This window comes from Macaca nemestrina, chromosome 5, assembly GCF_043159975.1.
Source record: "Macaca nemestrina isolate mMacNem1 chromosome 5, mMacNem.hap1, whole genome shotgun sequence".
NCBI classification, from domain to species: Eukaryota; Metazoa; Chordata; class Mammalia; order Primates; family Cercopithecidae; genus Macaca; species Macaca nemestrina.
In genome coordinates this window covers 16,407,437-16,425,830 of record NC_092129.1, presented here as the reverse complement: position 1 = coordinate 16,425,830, position 18,394 = coordinate 16,407,437, and the positions used below count along the sequence as shown (strand labels likewise).

Sequence of the window (18,394 nt, the reverse complement as noted above, 5' to 3'; positions counted from 1 at the left end):
TTTTCTCTCTGCAAGTTCCCCTGCTGTCTCTTCCCCTTCCCAAAAAAACACCAGCCCTATTGGATCAGGGCCCTACCTTTTTGAACTTATTTAACTTTCATCAACCTCCTTTAAGGCCCCCTTCTCCAAATACAGTTACATTGGGGGTTAGGGCTTCAACACGTGCATTTGAGGGGACACAATTCAGTCCACCACACATAGGTATAAAAATTCTTCCGATCCTCTGAGAGTGTGTGCGCTTATGTGTGCGCACACCCTGTGTGCAGGTGTCCTCTGTTACAAGCATTCCTTCCTGGCCTCATTCAGGAAACCCACAGGATAGCAAATGGCCTTGCTCCCCTGCGGTGGCCAAGCTTGGCCTGTCTACTGTAACTGCCTCCGCATGATCCCAGCCCACAAAGACGCTGCTTTGGCCCCACCAAGAGGGCTCCAGACACATACTGTCTCACCCAGCGGTTCCATCACAGCCCCCTCTTTGCCTCCAGCTGCCAGCAAAGGGGAACAAGAGAGAATGAGCCACAGCAGGGAAGGGAAGGAATTCAGGAACTAGAACAGGAGGGTGACATTTTGTTTTTTAAAAGAGCAGTCTTTCCTTTTACTTCTGTTTAACATTGTCTGTGGGTTTTTTCCTCCACCTTTCTCCAGATTCCCAATTCCGAAAGCACTAAAGGAACCCCTTCGCTCTGTGAGTTAAGATAGTTGATAAGTGATGTGGGAGAATGCACTCTAATTAGGTCCTTGGTTAACCTACCCCTGACTTAACAGAGGGAGGCTGTTTGGTTACAAATAGTTTTTATTCTACTAAATCAGAGGCTTCTCACACTGTGTCATCTGCCTGCAAATTAGCTAGAGGTACAAACTTTGCATTATGCAAAGTACTTATTCTCACAATTAATATGCTGGAAAGTGTGGTTTCACACTTTTCTGCCAGCACAGGGGTTCTCACCCAGGAGTGAACGAGATCACCTGGGGAGCTTTTACAAAATACCCAAGACTTGTCCTTCCTCCTCCCCACGCTGCCCCACAGCTGTGAGAGTGAGATGTGGGGTCCCAACCCCCCAGTAACCCCAGTATCACCACTTCTTATTAAATATTTCAAATCCCTTTTTTTCTTTTTTCTTTTTTTTTTTTTTTTTTTTGCTTGACAAAATCCAGTGACCAATTTGCTTTTTTAACATTTTATTCATTTTATTATGGAAAATTTCAAATGTATAGAAAGTAAGCAGTATAGCATACTGGACCCCATGCACCCTAACCCAGCTCCAACAGTGATCATCAACATTCTGCCATTCTTGCTTCACCTATAGCTGGATAATTGTTGTCATTATTTTTGACTAATTCCATTTTGTTTCATAGATAGCATAGCCTGAGCGCTGAAAATTGGTTGTGCGTTTGTACTGCATATTGAATTGATTGTGTGCAAGGCACTTCCCACACTTTATCGCACTTAATCTGCACAGCACCCGTAGGCATTGTTACCCGCATTTTTAACAATGGAAACTGAAGCTCTAAGAAATCACACACCTGCCCAAAGTCTCCCAGATAGTAAGTGCTCAAGCAAGAATTCATACTCAGAAGTGTTTGAAAAGCATTCTTTTCCCCCAAGCTACACTTCAGAAAAATAAAGTCCATGAAAAAAATGTATAGTTAAAAGTTTTGTAGCATGAATAGATGCATAGCTATTTGATAAATCACATATGTTATAATGTTAAAAGCTGGATGGTAAGTATATGGATATTCAGTGTAAAATTATGAAAACTATGTTTGAAATTGTTCATAATAAAATGTTGGGAGGTTTCCAACAAAAGCAAACTTTGTCTTAACTATCAAGCATTGGACAAGACAAACAAGCTATTTTCAGATACCTATCCTGTTGATATCCGCTTCAAAGAGAGCTTTGAGACTTGGTTGAATTTTGACTTTAAAAATAGTAAACCAAATGGAAGCCAAAAACTATCTGAGACAGGTTTCAATCAATTCAGAAGTTTTTTTTGCCAAGGTTAAGGAACATGACCCATGACATAGCTTCAGGAGGTCCTGAGAACATGTACCCAGGGTAGCTGGGTTACAGCTTGATTTTATACATTTTATAGAGACGGAAGTTACAGACAAAGACATAAACCCACATATGTAAGACAAAGACATAAACCCACATACATTGGTTTGGCCAGCAAGGCTGGACATCTCGAAGGCAGTGTGTGTGTTCAAGGAGGGGGTGACTTCCAGGTCATAGGTAGATTTAAATATTTCCAGATTGACAGTTGGTTCAAAGAATGAAGCTTTGCCTGAAGAGTTGAAATCAGATTGAGGTAAGTGGGGTCAGGGGGCCTGGAAGATAAAATTCTTGTCATGTGGATGAAACCTCCAAGAAGCAGGCTTTGGAGAGCATACATGTAAATGTCTCTTATCAAAGGCGTCAGAGTCACAGGAGAGACCTCGGAAGGGAAGGAGATTCTCACCTGTATCCAGCCATTTGAATGCGAGGATCTTTTAGTTCTCTGTGGTGGCAGGTGGTAGATATCCAGACATCACAACAATTATGCATGGACTTTTTGTTCGTTTGTTTGTTTTAGCTCATCAGCTATCATTAGTATATTTCATGTGTGGCCCGGGGAAGAAAAAAGGTTGGACATCAGCTATCATTAGTATATTTCATGTGTGGCCCGGGGAAGAAAAAAGGTTGGACACCCCTGCATGCAAACTTCCGCCACAAGAGACATCTCTGCAAGGCCATTTCGAAATACATCAAGGAAATATATTTTAGGGTAAAATACTTTGATTTCCTTCTGGGGCCTGTTATCTGTCATGTGATGTTATGCTAGTGTCAGGCTGGAGTTAGTATCATATTGCTATAAGAGCCTGTTCTGTCAGCCTTAGGGTCTCTGTTTTAATGTTCATGCCAGCCAGTTGTGCCTGAACTCCAAAGGGAGGAGGGTATAATGAGGCAGATCTGACCCCCACCTTCTCTTCATGGCCTGAACTAGTTTTCCAGGTTTATTTGAATCCCCATGGTCAAGAGGAGGGTCCACTTAGTCACTTGGGGGGCTTAGAATTTTATTGTGGTTTACAATAAGATAGAGCTTACTTAGAGGTGTAAGTCATCATCATTAACTGGTGAGGTCTTAGAGAACTCAGAAAACCAGATTCAGAAGCAAAGCCTCTCCCAGGGTGGCCCCCAGCTGTGGCCAACAACTCAGGAAGCGTCCTCACCGCTGCTGCTCGTAGAAAGCCAGAGCCAGACAAAATGAACAAGTTATTTTTTCCAGTTCAGGCCACTTAGGTAGGATTCCATGATGATTTCTTTTTTACCATTTACCCAAAGGAACATTTTGCATACATACAGCCTACGTGTTGAAGCTGTTCCTTCTCACGGAAGGGCATAACCAATTTCTTCACATAAAAAACATCGAGCCACCCACACTCCTCCATGATGTAATGCAGGTCCTGCTTTGATAGTGAGCTGACCAGGGATGCTTAGCAGTCTCAGCACTGGGAGTGGTGATTGGAGGCAGATAGCCTGTCCAGGGAATTCTCAAGAGCATTTTTTTTTTTTTTTTTTTTTTTTGTGAAAGGTATAAGGAGACCCTGGGCAAGCAGCTAGCAGCCCTCTTTTGCAACCATGCAGAGTCCCAGAGGTCCCAGCAGCCACCGTTCTTCCTCTTAAGCTTAGCTGCCATGGCTGCATCCACTCCACCCTTCAGTGCTTGAAGCCAAGTGGTTGTGGCCCTGGAAGGCTCTGCCCTTCTGGTTTTAGACTGCTGTGGAGGAAGGAGCCACTTGGAGATACAAAGCCCACCTCTCCAGAATCTTCCAGGGGCCCCACAAATTATAAAACTATGGTCACACCAGGAAACCAAGGCATTTTCAATAACAACCTTTCCTACTGATTTTCAGCTTCACCTTCCAGAATTCCAGTGCACTGCCATTCATACCATTCATTAACTATTCTTTCACTAGACCACAAGCAGGTATAAAGCCACAAGGAGGAATCCATCTCATGAGTTAACTACTCCATCAGCTTCCTTCACCCTGAAATCTTTTGGCAGTACAGGCTAGAAGGAAGAGCAGGCTTTGCAGTCAGACCGGGGAATGAATCCCAGCGTCGTCATTACTGGCTGCAAGATTTTGGGAAAGTGGCTTAACTGCTTTCAGTCCAGCTCACAGGATTAATGTCAGGTTTGAACTCAGATAAAGTATGTGAAGGCTCCCTGCCAAGTCTCTGGCTTGTAACAAGTGCCACCAAGTGCTGGTGTCCTTTTTCTGTTTTATGTATGTTGAGTTGTAGATATCTGCTGTCAGGCCCTGTCCGTGCCACTGGCTGGTGATGTGAACACACCTTGTGTCTTTGCATCTCTGCACCTCAGTTTCATCATCTGACAGTGAACTACCTGTTCTTCAAGATGTGGAGTTTTTAAAATTATACGATTTAGTTGCACCTTAGGGGATCCCTCTGATTATGGAGGCACAGTAAGGTCCTGAGCGTAGGTGGTCAGCAGCCCAGAAAGGGAGAAGGCCAGGGGCAGACTGGAGAATGGGACTAGTGGGATTCAGATAGAAAGAGCAGGGGCAAAATGGTTAAAGTGAGACTGGAATCAAAAGGTTGGCATAGTTTATTGGCATGCAATAAACTATGATTGCATTTAAGTTTTTAAAAACCAAAGGTGATTTAGTTACCCCACAGTGAGGAACATGGGTGCCTATGTCTCCAGTCACTTCTCTGCAGGAAACCTAATTGCAGCCTGGGCTCCGTGCAACTCCCAGCTTGGGGAGGGCCATAGGCTTCTTTGTGTGAGGAGCGCACTGCAGCATTCCTGCCCACACACGCCACTGCCGCCTTTCTCCTGAGAATGAGTTCCGTTATTATTTCATGTGACCTCACAGCCAGGAGAGCTGGATTGCTGTTTTGCATAACACACATTAAATTTGTTGTTAGATGTGCTGTTGAGCCTTGCCTGTGGATCTTCTGTCCTCCTTGTCAGTCCCTGCCTGCTGCAGCCATCCAGGCACTTAGGACGCTTATCTTTTTCTCTACAGCTGCAAGGAGCCCAGTAGTTGGGTTTCCTTAAATGCAAGCAGATGGAAGTGAGCAGGAGTGTGGAGGCAATTAGAGGATTTCCTCCTCCAAGCAGCGCGGGTTTGCTCTCTCTCTGGGTGTGTGGCTGTTCTTGCTCATTTTAATTTTCCATTTGGGTTTTGTCAGGCTGTCAGCTTTTTTTCCTGACTGTATTATGCTGCTGGTTGCAGGAGTTTGCAAAATGGGTTGATTTGGTTGCTTATTGTTTGGAATCAAACTTTTCACAGTAAGGTATGGGTGATGCATATCATAATGATGATGACACTTCATATTTGTAAAATATTCTGCAACTTAAAGAATGTTTTCACATACACCACTGTCTCATTTGGTCTGGACAGAGGCCCAGAAAAAAAAAATGAAGGCTCTACTCAGTCTGCTGGTGTCAAAGTTTTCCCTTATCTTTTTACGCCATCTCTAGTCAAACCACGGTGGAGAGAGTAATCAAATGAAAACTGAAGCCTTCTGCTTTAATTCTTGTCTCCTTCTCCTTTCAGTCAGTCAAATATTTTTCAAACACTTTCTGAATGCACTGTTAGATTCTCTGGTGACAATTAAATAATCGTAGCAGATAATCGTTGCCGTTGGGGAGCTTTCAATATAGGTGGGGAAACAAGACATACAACAATGAGTTTACGTAACAGTACCTGGCACACGGAAGGCACTAAGGAACTAGGTGCTGAATGAGCGGGTGAGTAAAGGAATGTAGAACATAGCCTACCAAAGTCCCAAAGGGCAAGAATCCTTAGGGGGGAACCAAAAGATCCACAGTCCTTGATGAGAATGGGCACTGAGGGTGCAGCACCCTCTGAGTGCCTGGGTGCCTGGGAGTGAGCAGGCGAGAGGACCCGGCACCCTTGTGGACAGCCTCCATTCGGTTAGCACCATTCCATGAGGGCTGAAGTAAAGAGGAAGCCATTTGTTTATGAGCTGAGAAGAGTGAGCAGGAAAAATGCCATTCTTTGCTTTTAAGGATGAGACAAGCATAAACAGAGAGGCAGACAGGTAGACCAGAAGGAAGAGATTGCTCACAAAATTATTGTCAGAAAAAGTGCCAGTGAAATCACTCCACCTTCAAAGATCTATGTCCTGGTTTTGAGAACCTACTATATTGTAGACCTGTGCCAGAAGCCAGAAGGCGGCAATGGGGAGAATCAAAGAGATTCTTGGCCCTAACCCTTACGAGATGCTGCCATGCACAGGAAACAGTTAAATAATTTGACTGTCTCACCTACAAATGATCAAGTGTTGGGTATAAGCCAAGGAGCTGAGAGAGGGGGAGACCAGCACAGGCCTGAGGAGCTGAGAAGGGAGGCTTATGTGAAGGGTAAGACTCGCATGGGCCTGGCCAGTGGACAAGATGTGGGAACTGCATGGACAGTTATGTGAAGGTGCATTCCATCCTGGCTGGAGAGTGTGTGAGGGATAGTGGGAGATTGGTGGAAAAAATATAGGCCACTGGTGTTGAAGGCTGGGAGGCCACGCTTCAGAGCAGAGAAAGTTGCTAATCAGAGAAGCGACATTCTGGAGGTGGTAAGTGGAACTTTGTTCATGCCCAGAATTTTCATTCCCGTCCTGCTGTCCTAAATGCTGGGCCACAGTCTGCACTGTCCCCTGCTGATGGTATGAGAGTAAGCCAAAGGAAGGAAGCGTCTTCTTGGGATGGCACTGAGCGTTTTCAGTGTCTCCTCGGGGCACCGAGCCATGCCCCAGGGCAAATGCCCAGTGGAGAACAGGAGTTCAGGAGAAAAGGTCATTCTCCAGTCTAACAGTCAGCAGGACACTTGGCTTTTGTTGGGTGTTTTCACTGCCATGAAACTATACTTAGTTTGTGAATGTTTTGGTGACCACCAAAAATGTGTATGATGTGAATTCTAGGCATTTTCATTATGGTGGATTTTTAAAAATAATGTCCACATTAATATACACCCCTAGTGTTAAGTCCTTAAAGATACAGAACACACAGAACAAAGCAAAAGTCACCTATTATCCCGTCACACAGAGATAGTCACGCACATCATTAGTATTTTGTTGAATGTCCTTTCCCGGTGCAAATTTAGGAATTTTTTAAAAAATGGTTTCAAATTGGACTTAATGTTTTATATCCTGCTTTGTTTTAACTTAGCAGTGCACTGTGAATATTTTTTTGTCACTAAATTTATGTTGCAATATGATTTTAGTGCTATATACTATTCCATTATAGGTATGTACTGTGTTTAATCAATCAAATAGAAAATCAGTCTACTATCTTTGCTTATTTTGGTGTTTCCAGTGAGTTAGGCTTTTAACATATTTTTAAAAACAACATCAGAATCTAGTATTTTCAGATAACCATGTTTTTATTGAGTAAATTGCCCAGTAAGATCCAAGTGAATATAGAACATTCTCTACCCTTTTATCTCATTTTTATTGTCACTTCATTAAAAATGGTAATAAGTCGACCCCTCTGTGGAAAAAAGAAATAATACATGCCATAGTTTCCTTCTCTAAGACTGTTGAAAACATGAGCTGACCAGGCCCCCATGCCAATGGACATACCTGCATATAGTGTAAGAGTGTAGGAAACTCAATTGGATCAAGAAGTTCTTAGAATTTAAATGACATCCTGCGTTTGGTTGTGGTGAAATTTCAACAGAAGTAACTCTATCTATTATCTTCATATAAATGAAGAACCAAGCATTCAAGAGCTTTCTTAAGATCTTTGCCTACCTCTTGACCAACGTCTCCCTTCATAGCATACATCTCCTTCCTGATGTGGGATGCCGTTTTGGAGGGCCGCTTCCTGCTGACTTTATTATAAGCTGTGTAGAAGAGAAGGTGTCAGCCATGTTTTCCCTTTGAGGCAGAGTTTGATTTGCAGAGGCCAGGACTTCCTGCTTATGTGTCTTTCCAGTAAATAAGTGTGATTCACCACAGTTCAGAGTAACCCCATCTGCAACACCTCATTTTTTTTTAAGTGAAATTTTTCAATGGGAATAGAATAGAGAGGAATCCTGTAGGTCTTCCATGAAATTATACTCCCTGCCTCTCAGAGTTTTACAATATAATTAGGTTACTTGTTTTTCTTAAATTTTTTTATTGTGCTGTGCTTATCTGGATGAGGTGCCTGTTGAAGAGCAGGAGATGAAGGTCAAGAAATATAAGCACAGTGCTCAATTTTTTTAAATTACTTTGTCTTACTGTTGCTCGTGGATAGAAATACAGTTTTTCATATTAAACTAATATTTAGACGTTTGCTGAAACCTCTTATGAATTCTAATAATTTATCTGTATTTCTCTTAGGTTTTCTGTATAACAAACATACCATCTATAAATAATTACAAGTTTGAGTTCTTTTTCAGTCTTTTATCTTTTATGTATTTATTTTTTCTTTTCCTACCACTCTGTCTAGGACCTGCCGGAAATAGCGCAGGGGATAGGAAATAGGGATAGCATAGATTCTTAGCTTGTTCCTGATTTTAAAGGGAAGGCTGTTAGCATTTCACCATTGAGTATGGTGCCTACTGCTGGGTGTTGGTAAATACTTTCTATTAGATTATGAAGGTTCCCTTCTGACCCTAGTTTGCTAAAAGTTTCTATTTTAAAAAATTGTAAATGTGTTAATTATTACTGAATGCCCTTTCTGTATCTATTGATAAGATCATCAGGGTTTTCTCTTTTAATCTGATAGTACAGGAATTATTGTCATCCACTTTTTAAATTTAAGTTGTCCTTGCATTATTAGCAAAAATCCACATTAGTCGTGATATATTTTATGCACTGTTGGGTTCTCTTTGCTGATATTTTATTTAGGATTTTTACATTTGTATTTATATCTGAGAGTGGTCCATACTTTTCCTTTTTCCTGCCATCTTGGATTTGGTTCTGAGATTGTCCTAGTGCTTTTCCATTTTCTATCTCCTGCATTTTTTTTTTTGTTTTGTTTTGGCTTTTTGCTTTGATCTAAAACACAGATTTTTTTTTTTTCATTTTTTTTCTATAAAACCATCTGAACCTAGTGTTTATTGGTTTTTGGATTTTTTTGGGTGGAGGGATGAGCAGCTTTTTAACTAATGAATCAGTTTTTTAAATGGTTATTAGACTATTCAGATTCCTCTCTTGTTAGAATAATAATTTGAATTTTTCTGTGATAGTCTTTTTTTTTTTTTCTTTTTCTTTTTTTTTTTTTTTTTTGAGACGGAGTCTCACTCTGTTGCCCAGGCTGGAGTGCAGTGGCCGGATCTCAGCTCACTGCAAGCTCCGCCTCCTGGGTTCACGCCATTCTCCTGCCTCAGCCTCCCGAGTAGCTGGGACTACAGGCGTCCGCCACATCGCCCGGCTAGTTTTTTGTATTTTTTAGTAGAGACGGGGTTTCACCGTGTTAGCCAGGATGGTCTCGATCTCCTGACCTCGTGATCCACCCATCTCGGCCTCCCAAAGTGCTGGGATTACAGGCTTGAGCCACCGTGCCCGGCCTAATATTCTTTATTTCATTGAAATTTTCAAACTTAATGGCACATATTGCTTCATAGTAGTGTGCTGTTATTTAATCCTTGCTGAATCTGTAGTTATGTTCTCTCATTCATTCCTAATGTTATTATTTGTACCATCTCTGTGTTTTTCTTGATCAGATTTGATTTGTCTCTTGTTAGTCTTTCCAAACAAATAGCTTTTCCTTTGTTCATCTTCTCTAGTGTATCTTTGTTTTCTGATTTTAATTTCTACCCTTTATTATTTTCTTCTGCTTTCTTTGGACGTACTTTTATTTACTTTCTGACTTCATGAGTTGCATACTTGTTCATTAATTCTCAGTCCTTTTTTTCTTTCTAGGACAAGATTTAAGTATTTTATTCTAAATAAAACTATAGTGGAATCTGATACATTCTAATATGGAGTATTTTTATCATCCCTCAGTTATAAGAATGTTGTAACTACCATAATTATTTCTTCTTTGATTCATGAGTTTTATTAGCAGCATCATTTTAAATTCCCAAATGAATGAGTCTTTAGTAATCATTTGGTTATGGATTTCTAACTTTAAAAATCTATTGTGGTCTGGGAATGTTGTTTGTATGATACTATTTCCACAAAATGCATTGAGACTTGGTTTGTGGCCTAGTACATGGTCAATTCTTTTTAAATATTCCATGAATTTCTTTAGTGCATATTCTCTGATGGGGGCTGTGGGGACAGAGTTCTAAATATGCCCATTAGATTAAACCTCTTCATTTCGTTGCTCACATCTTCTGTATCCGTATTAATCCGTCAGTCTCTTCAAGAGAGGTGTTATTAAAATCTCTCACTGTATGTGTCACTTTGCCCTTAAAATTCTGATGATTTGCTTTATAAATGGTTATAACCATTTTCCAGAAAGAATATTAAAGAACTTTCCATTGGCATTATCTGCTTTCCCTCAAAATATGGGTTTTGTTTTTTTTTTTTTTTTTTTTTTGGCTTCTAAGCAACCATGAATCCAGTTTCTCAGAAGCCCTTGTCTCAAGGCATTTGTTTCCAGAGCCTTACCTTGTTAGTGTCCACACTATGGGCTATTTTAGAAAAACAAAAAAGGTATCAAAATCATGTAGCTATGATTTTCCTATGCTTGAAGGAGCCTTAAAGCTCATCTAGTCCAGCTAGTATTTGTTTACAAATTCTGCCAAGAAATCTCTGTTGTCAAGGTATTCTTTATCATCTTTAGGATATTCTCATTATTAGAAACAAATCCTAAGAAGAAATTCTGCCATGTAACACCCATCCATTGTTTAAAAAAAAAAAAAAAAAAAAAAAAAAAGCTTAAAATCTCTTGTCTAAGCACAACAATTTCCAGTGTTTGTATTAGTTTTTCTCAACAGAATTTCAGGCCCTTTTAACATCGTATTACTGCTAACAAGTTCTAAATTCTGTGTTGTCATGCTTTGAGAGACTATCAGATTATACACACACATACTCGGGGGGGTGTGTTTGTGTGTTTGTGTTTAGGAATGTTTTAGTGGGCTTCTATTAAGGAAGCCTTTCAGGAAGCTACTCTATACTGAGGCCAAAACCAACTGAACCCGTCATACGATTTCTCTCCCTCAAGGAAAGCAAATGAGAATGAGTGACTGTGACCCTTGCCTGTTGTTTATAAGCATGTACACCAGGATCTGTGTGATCCTTTCCTGGAGATAAACAGCATACTGCTCAAGGAAGGAGAACAACGCATAGCAACAAATTTCCTGTTTTTTAAAGAAAGATCCAACTTGGTTTAGAAATTATGCTGGCTTTCTTTCTATGTTTCTAATAGAGAATAAGGAGAAACTTGCTTCTTATTTGCCGACATGAGGTAAATGTTATGTCTGAAAGTTCCAGAGATCATAGTTTATACACTGAGGAAAGGTAGTAAAAGGTTTGCAAAGACCTCCTTCCCCGTGGGAGAGGTGCCCTACTGTGCATGCAGGGAGTTGGCTGTGGGTCATGGGCACAGTACCCTTCACCCAAATGATTCTTTCCAACCTCAAGAAAGCAAACCCCAACTTGGGGCCCAGAACTATTCATACAGTGGAAGAGTTCCACGTTCAGACAGACGATAAAAGAAATATCTTCATATTGCCCAGCATTGTATTTGATAAGGAATAGAGGAACAGTATTGTCCTTCTAACCAGGCTCTGTCTCTTGGTGCCTAAAATTCTATTATCATTGCATTTTTAAAAATCAAAGTTCAGTCTTACTAGAATGGATAAGTGTAGCTTCTAGTTTGGTGAGTCCTTAATTGTTTCTTCCTACTGACCTTCCTGGCTCAGTCTAGCTAAGGGGAGGGTCTCCATGATGACCAGCAAAACTTCTCTCTGGTTAAGCTGAGCTTGGTTTGTTAAGCAACTTTACCCAATGTGTTTATATCAAAAGCACCTATGTTTCTCAGTGTTACTGGAATCCCAACTTAAGTGAGGCCGGAGCTAATGCTGTATTTCAGTAAATACCGCATTAGATCACACTTTTAAGCAGCTATGTCAAACAATTGACTTAAATTGAAATTACTTTCAGCTAACACTTCCCCCCAAATTGTTTTTACACATGCTGCTGCTAAACCACATGTCCACTGTCCTGTACTTAGGCAACTTTTTTTTTTGGTTCAGGCCCTCACATTTTTCCTTACTAATTTTATCATGTCAGTTGTGGCCTATTACTCCGGCCTACTAAGATATTTTTATAACTTGAGATTGTCACTCCTGTCCTTTCAAAAGTTTATTCCATCTGAATATTTCACCATACAAATTTTCAGTATCTTCTATCTAAGATGTTGACAAGTTGTTGAAGAGCTCAGAGCCCCATTTTAGGCCTCCTGAGGCCACCTTCTAGGTGGACCTTAGCTCACCAATCAGCCCCACTTAAATATTATAATTCACTTCATTGTTCTAGTATCTAGCCCACATTTTCCTGTCTTATTCCCAAAGGTATTATGAGAGGCCTTTTTGGATAATGCATTGCTGAAGTCCGTAAAGGACCACACTTCTCTGACCCCTGTCAAAATAGAAAGTGGCATGAATATTCCTCCTATGAAAGCATCCTGTCTGGAGGATCAGACCAAATGCTAAAACACTTTAGTAGGTTTACCTAAGTATAGCTTGTTTTTCGTGTATCATGCCTTGACACTTCTTCTGCAAGATGAGGTTTTTCTTTAAGACTGATTGATATTGAGATTTCAATATATATAGAAATGGGACTAAATTTTATCCAAAGCTATTTTTGCCTCTATTTTGGGGACCTTCAAGTTAAGTTCCCCCACTTACACTAAACTGCCAGATACCAGAATGTGGAAACTTGAATATTAGAGATAAACTAAGTGCCCAGTTCCATTCCACCAGTTCACAGCCCTGTCTATCCCTCCAGCAACCCTCCATCCCACCCTCACCACCACCCTCCTAAAGCAAGATTACTAACACTGACCTGGAGTGCTAAAACTTCTTCCTAGCATCTTTTAGGTGCTTTTGTGGCAGAGCCATTCTGTGTGGAACTGCCAGACCAAGTCACTCTTGCTTAGAACTCTTCAGAGCCTCCCCTCTGAGCTCCAAATTCAGTCCAGTCCTCTCTCAGCTGCCTGTCTGATCAGAGGAGCCACTGCCTCCCCATTCAGACCCTATTCCACCCAGTGGGCTCGTCACTCTTCCCTAAATGTCTTCCATGCCTCCTTGATGCCCATCTTTGCCCTGGCTTTTCCTGTGGCCAGGAATGTCTCAACCCAGCTCTAGATTTAGAAATCTTGCTCCTTTCTCAAACAACAATATGTCTCTCCTCAATGGAACCTTGACTGATCTCTCCATTGGAAGTGACTTCTTTTTCCACTAAGCTCCTGTTAGCACCCTACAACTTCCAACTGACAATTGTCTTGCATAGAATTATTTGTACACTTGTTTTATCAAAAGCTGCTCCAGTGGGCTGATAGCTTATTCGTCTTTTTAATTCACCAAGGGCTGGATGTCTAGTAGATAGGATGTGTTTGTTGGATGGGTCATGGGTAGATGGATAGATGGAGGAATGGATGGAGTTGAGGTTTAAGAGAGGATAAATAACTTGCCAAGATCACGAAGTTGGACTAATAGAATTAATAATAGACTCAGTTCCCAAATTCAGTATTAACTTATTTGTCTAGCACCACTCCACATTCTCTTCCATGGTTTTGCTTGGATCTTTTGGTAGAAGTCTTAGTAATAAACATCCAGTTTTATAAAATAAAGTCTTGCGTTTGTTTATATTATAAATTTATTACTCCTTGATTTACATGCTTAGGAATATAAATCTGTGAAAATACACGGCAGGATTTTCCTACCACATGCTTCAAGCTTAAAAAATATTTGAAGCTAAGCATGGTGGCTCATGCCTGTAATCCTAGCACTTTGAGAGGCCGAGGCAAGAGGATTGCTTGAGCCCAGGAGTTCAACACCAGCCTGGGCAACATAGTGAGACCTTGTTTCTACAAAAAAAAAAAAAAATCATTTGCATATGGTGGTGCACAGTTGTAGTCCCAAGTACTGGGAGGCATAGGTAGAAGGATAGCTTGAGCCCAGGAGGTTGAGGCTGCAGGAAGCTGTGATTGTGCCACTCCACTCCAGCCTAAATGACAGAGCAAGATGCTGTCTCAAGAAAAAAGAAAGAAAGAATTTGAACGGAAACACTGCCACTTCTGAATATCTGTCCTATATTATTTAAAATATCTGTGAATACCTTGAAAATGCTGATCTTTTCAACTCTAAAACTCAGAATTCTCTTACTAGTATGCTGTAGTTATACTGTGTCAGCAGTTTTTTGGGGTTTTTGTTGTTGTTTTTGTTGTTAGTTGTTTGTTGTTTTTGTGAGACATGGGCTAGGGATCTGATGTTAAAAATAGAGATTAAGCCCCAGGACAAAATGGCCACCCTACCTAGAGACAGCAGTTCTGGCGTTCTCAGGCCACAGTGTAACATAAACATGATATTGTCAACCTGAGCCAGGGCTGATTTGCCTCATTTGAATCTGAAAAGGAGCCCACATCCTTCCTGTTGCTACACAAAGATTCTGAAAAGAAATCACAGAGAAAACAAATGGACTAATACGTTTTATGTTTCCCAGAAGTCCTGTCTCCAGTGCCCCCAAAATAGTAAAATAGTTGGGAATGAGGTTGAGCAAGAAAAGAATAAAGGAATAAAAGTATACAATGCCAAGGAAAGGCCAATAGAAACTATTCTTTTTACTTTGCTTCTCTTAGTGTTTTTTTTCCAGTGTGACTCTGTAGATAATGGCAAAGAGAAATGCAGGGTCATTTTTTCCATTTTCAAGTAGAACTTATTTTGCACAATAGATCCACTGAGGCTTGCACCCATTCATGGTTTCAACTCACATCTCTCCAATCTCAATAAAAGTGAAGGTGGCCAATGTGTCCTTTCGTTGTTCTGTGACTTTGCTGCCCCTTTCTTGCTTTTTAAAATAAGTTCCTTAGAAGTATGGAATGGCAGGAACACATGCCCTTTGTTTCAGCAATTCGGTCAAAATTTCCCGACTTGCCTTCAATGTTAGTAAAAAAAAAAAAAAAAAAATGACATGAATTATACTGGCATGAATCTAGGTGGTCTGGCCAACAAAGAAAGGAAAGGAGGGAAGAAAATGAGGAAAAGAAGAGAGAGGAAGAGCCTGCATCCCTAAAATTTCTTTTCTCAACGAGTATTTATTTGGTTACCTCTAGTACAGGCATTTTTAGTCATTGTATTAATTCATTCTCACATTGTTATAAAGAAATACCTAAGACTGAGTAATTTATAAAGAAAAGAGGTATAATTGGCTCATGGTTTTTCAGGTTGTACAGGAAGCATAGTGGCTTCTGCTTCCAGGGAGGCCTCCGGAAGCTTCCAATTATGGTGGAAGGCAAAGGGGAAGCGAGGCATCTCACATGGCAAGAGCAGGAGGAAGAGAGGGCTGGGAGAAAGGTGCTACCCACTTTTAAACAACCAGATCTCTCAAGAACTCACTGTCATGAGGACAGTACCAAGGAGGGTGGTGCTTAACCATTCATGAGAAACTACCCCCATGACCCAATCACCTCCCACTAGGCCTCATCTCCAACGTTGGGGATTACAACTCGACATGAGATTTGGACGGAGACACACATGCAAACTGTATCGGTTATGTTGCAGAAAGTCAGAATGGAAGGAATCTAGAGCCAAATACATAAAGGCAGGAGCTACTTCAAAATGGACATATACATTTAGTAGCATTTGTACAGGCTGTCACTCTTGGATCAGAAATTAAAGATGTCAGATGTAAACTGGATGTAACAGGGAAATTCTACAGATGTGGGGATGCAAATTATGGGATTTTTTTTTTTTTCCAGGAGAAATCATGCAGTCTTCCTAGAGGTCTTCATTATGAGCACATTTTCCATCATGTAGGTCATTTATCCCTGTCATTTCTTAATTCCATATTTGTTTCCACACACAGATTTTGAACATATGTTTATTTAAAATATTTATGAGGTATGAATGCTATTTATATAGCGTTGTGGTGAAAGTTTTACCCTATTAATTATAATTGTGTTATCTACATTTAAGTTTTTTACCTTTTAAGGAAAGAAAAAGGAGAAACTCTACAATCATGTAAAAAGTATATAATTTGCCCTAGAGATGCAGAATAACTTCTAGCAGATAATTGCGTGCTTTGAACATGAAAAGAAATAGGGTAGAACCCGAACTAAAAGAGGACCAGGTTCTGTTCTCCCTCCCTCGGGGGAGGATATGTTAGAATATTTTGTGTTCATGTTTTAATAAGCTTTCGTTGGATTATTAGGGTGCACTTAAGTTTTTCCGTTTTAGAAGTATTCGGTTGGTGCAAAAGTAATTACCAGTTACTAATATAATCTTGTCAAGTAAAACCTACTCGTTGTGGTACACAGAGCAAGCACCCTCTTTTCCATAGGGCAGCTCAGTCCGTGTATCATAAACACGGTTATCATTGCCATTCAATTTTAGCTGTTGCTCCAGAGAGACTTAAAAGCACATCACATGTGAGAGATCAGCAGGCAATATTTGGGGCTGTGAATATTGAGCAAATATTAAGGTTTTTTTAAAGTTCACCTTCACTCATAATTTACCTGCCCTAAGGAATTTGCAACAGATTCAAAATGTCAGCACTAGAAAAAGTGTCTGAGATGATCTGGATTAACCATTATAGTGGCTGAGGCCCAGGAAGAGTGAGTAGTTTACCTAAGGTAACCAGCAGGTCAGAGTACAATGCATGTTTCTGTTCAGTCATTTTATTCACCTCCTAGGAAACATATTGCGGTGCAGGTGGTTCGCCACTTTTGATCAAATGCACCAAATCTTTCACTTGGATTAATCTTTTCAATTACTCAGTATCTATACCAGTCCTTTCCCATAGACATAGTACAAACTATAAATGCAGGCAACATAGGTAATTAATTTTAAATTACCAAGTAGCCACATTTAAAAAGCAAACTCACGTGAAAGTAATGTTAATATTTTTTAATTTAAGACCACCTGTGTAAAATCATTTCAACATGTAATCATATTTTAAAATTTATTAATTAAACATTTTACATTCTTTTTTCATACTAAGTCTTTGAAACCTGGTTATGTGCTTTACACTTACATTACATCTCATCTTGCACCAGCCACATGCAGTTAGTGCTTGCTTACCCTACTAGCACAGGTCTATATGGATGAACAGGTCCAAGCTGTACACCAAACCACAGGCCCCTAACCCTTGAGATCGAAAATGTCTCTGAGTACTAGTTCCCATTTCTCTGAATTTTTGATCTTGGTGCGCCATGCTTGTCTCCTGAAAACCCAGAGAGGTGAGCAATCATGAACTGCTATAAAATGAGTGTGTCTGTTGAAAACATGGTCCAGCTCCTGCTAAGATAGCATTATTCTGTGATGTAATCACTCCTGTCTTCGTCCCTTTCCATGAAGTTCTGCATTTCCTTCATGTCAAAAGTTCCCTTACCAGCTGTAGCCATTTCCTGTGGATAATGTTCTAAATGGCTTTTATTTATGAGATGTCTTGTGCTATAACTGCTGTCAGAATGAATATGCATTCCAAAGCCTATACCCCAAGTCAGGCTAATTAACAGTCTTCTAAGAAATAATTGTTAAACTTTAGCTGTAGCTCACAACACTGGTATCTCTCACTTTGACCTAATACAGAATGTGATGTTAAAATATGTAAGGAAGGAGATCAAAGAGGAAAGTCATTTTGCTTTCTGTGTCTTCATCTTGCTTTCTATGTGCATCATATTTCATAACTCCCAACCTCCACTTCCAACTGGCTGAGGGAAGGAAACACAGGGAACAGTAATGAATGAGTATAGAAGCTGAGGCTGTTTTATTTTCCTCATCTTTGAAGTAGGAACAATAATAGTGCCTATCTTGGAGATTCGTAAGAATGAAGCATGAAACATGGGATCTGACATATCGTTGATGATCAACACATATTAAATTGCTTCAGGAAAATAGAGAGCAAGTAGGTCTATCTGGTGCGAAAAATGGAAAGGAAGCCTGCCAGCTTTTTTGTTGTTGTTGTTTTTGTTTTTGTTTTTGTTTTTGCTTTTTTTTTGAGACGGAGTCTGGCTCTGTCACCCAGGCTGGAGTGCAGTGGCGCGATCTCGGCTCACTGCAAGCTCCGCCTCCCGGGTTTACGCCATTCTCCTGCCTCAGCCTCCCGAGTAGCTGGGACTACAGGCACCCGCCACCTCGCCCGGCTAGTTTTTTGTATTTTTTAGTAGAGACGGAGTTTCACCGTGTTAGCCAGGATGGTCTCGATCTCCTGACCTCGTGATCCGCCCGTCTTGGCCTCCCAAAGTGCTGGGATTACAGGCTTGAG

At 40.5% G+C, this 18,394-nt stretch overlaps 1 protein-coding gene across 5 annotated transcripts in view; it reads left to right on the top strand.

Annotated features, from left to right (window-relative positions):
* Window positions 1-18,394, top strand: part of LOC105492092 (FYN proto-oncogene, Src family tyrosine kinase) — a 181,520-nt gene that overhangs the window by 77,940 nt on the left and 85,186 nt on the right. The window contains exon 1 of one of the 5 annotated variants that reach the window (XM_011758987.2): window positions 6,583-6,604. The exons of the other annotated variants lie outside the window; for them this stretch is intronic. The gene's annotated coding sequence lies outside the window, so the exon portion shown is untranslated. Of the gene's footprint in view, window positions 1-6,582; window positions 6,605-18,394 lie in introns of those variants that run through there. 5 annotated transcript variants of the gene reach the window in all.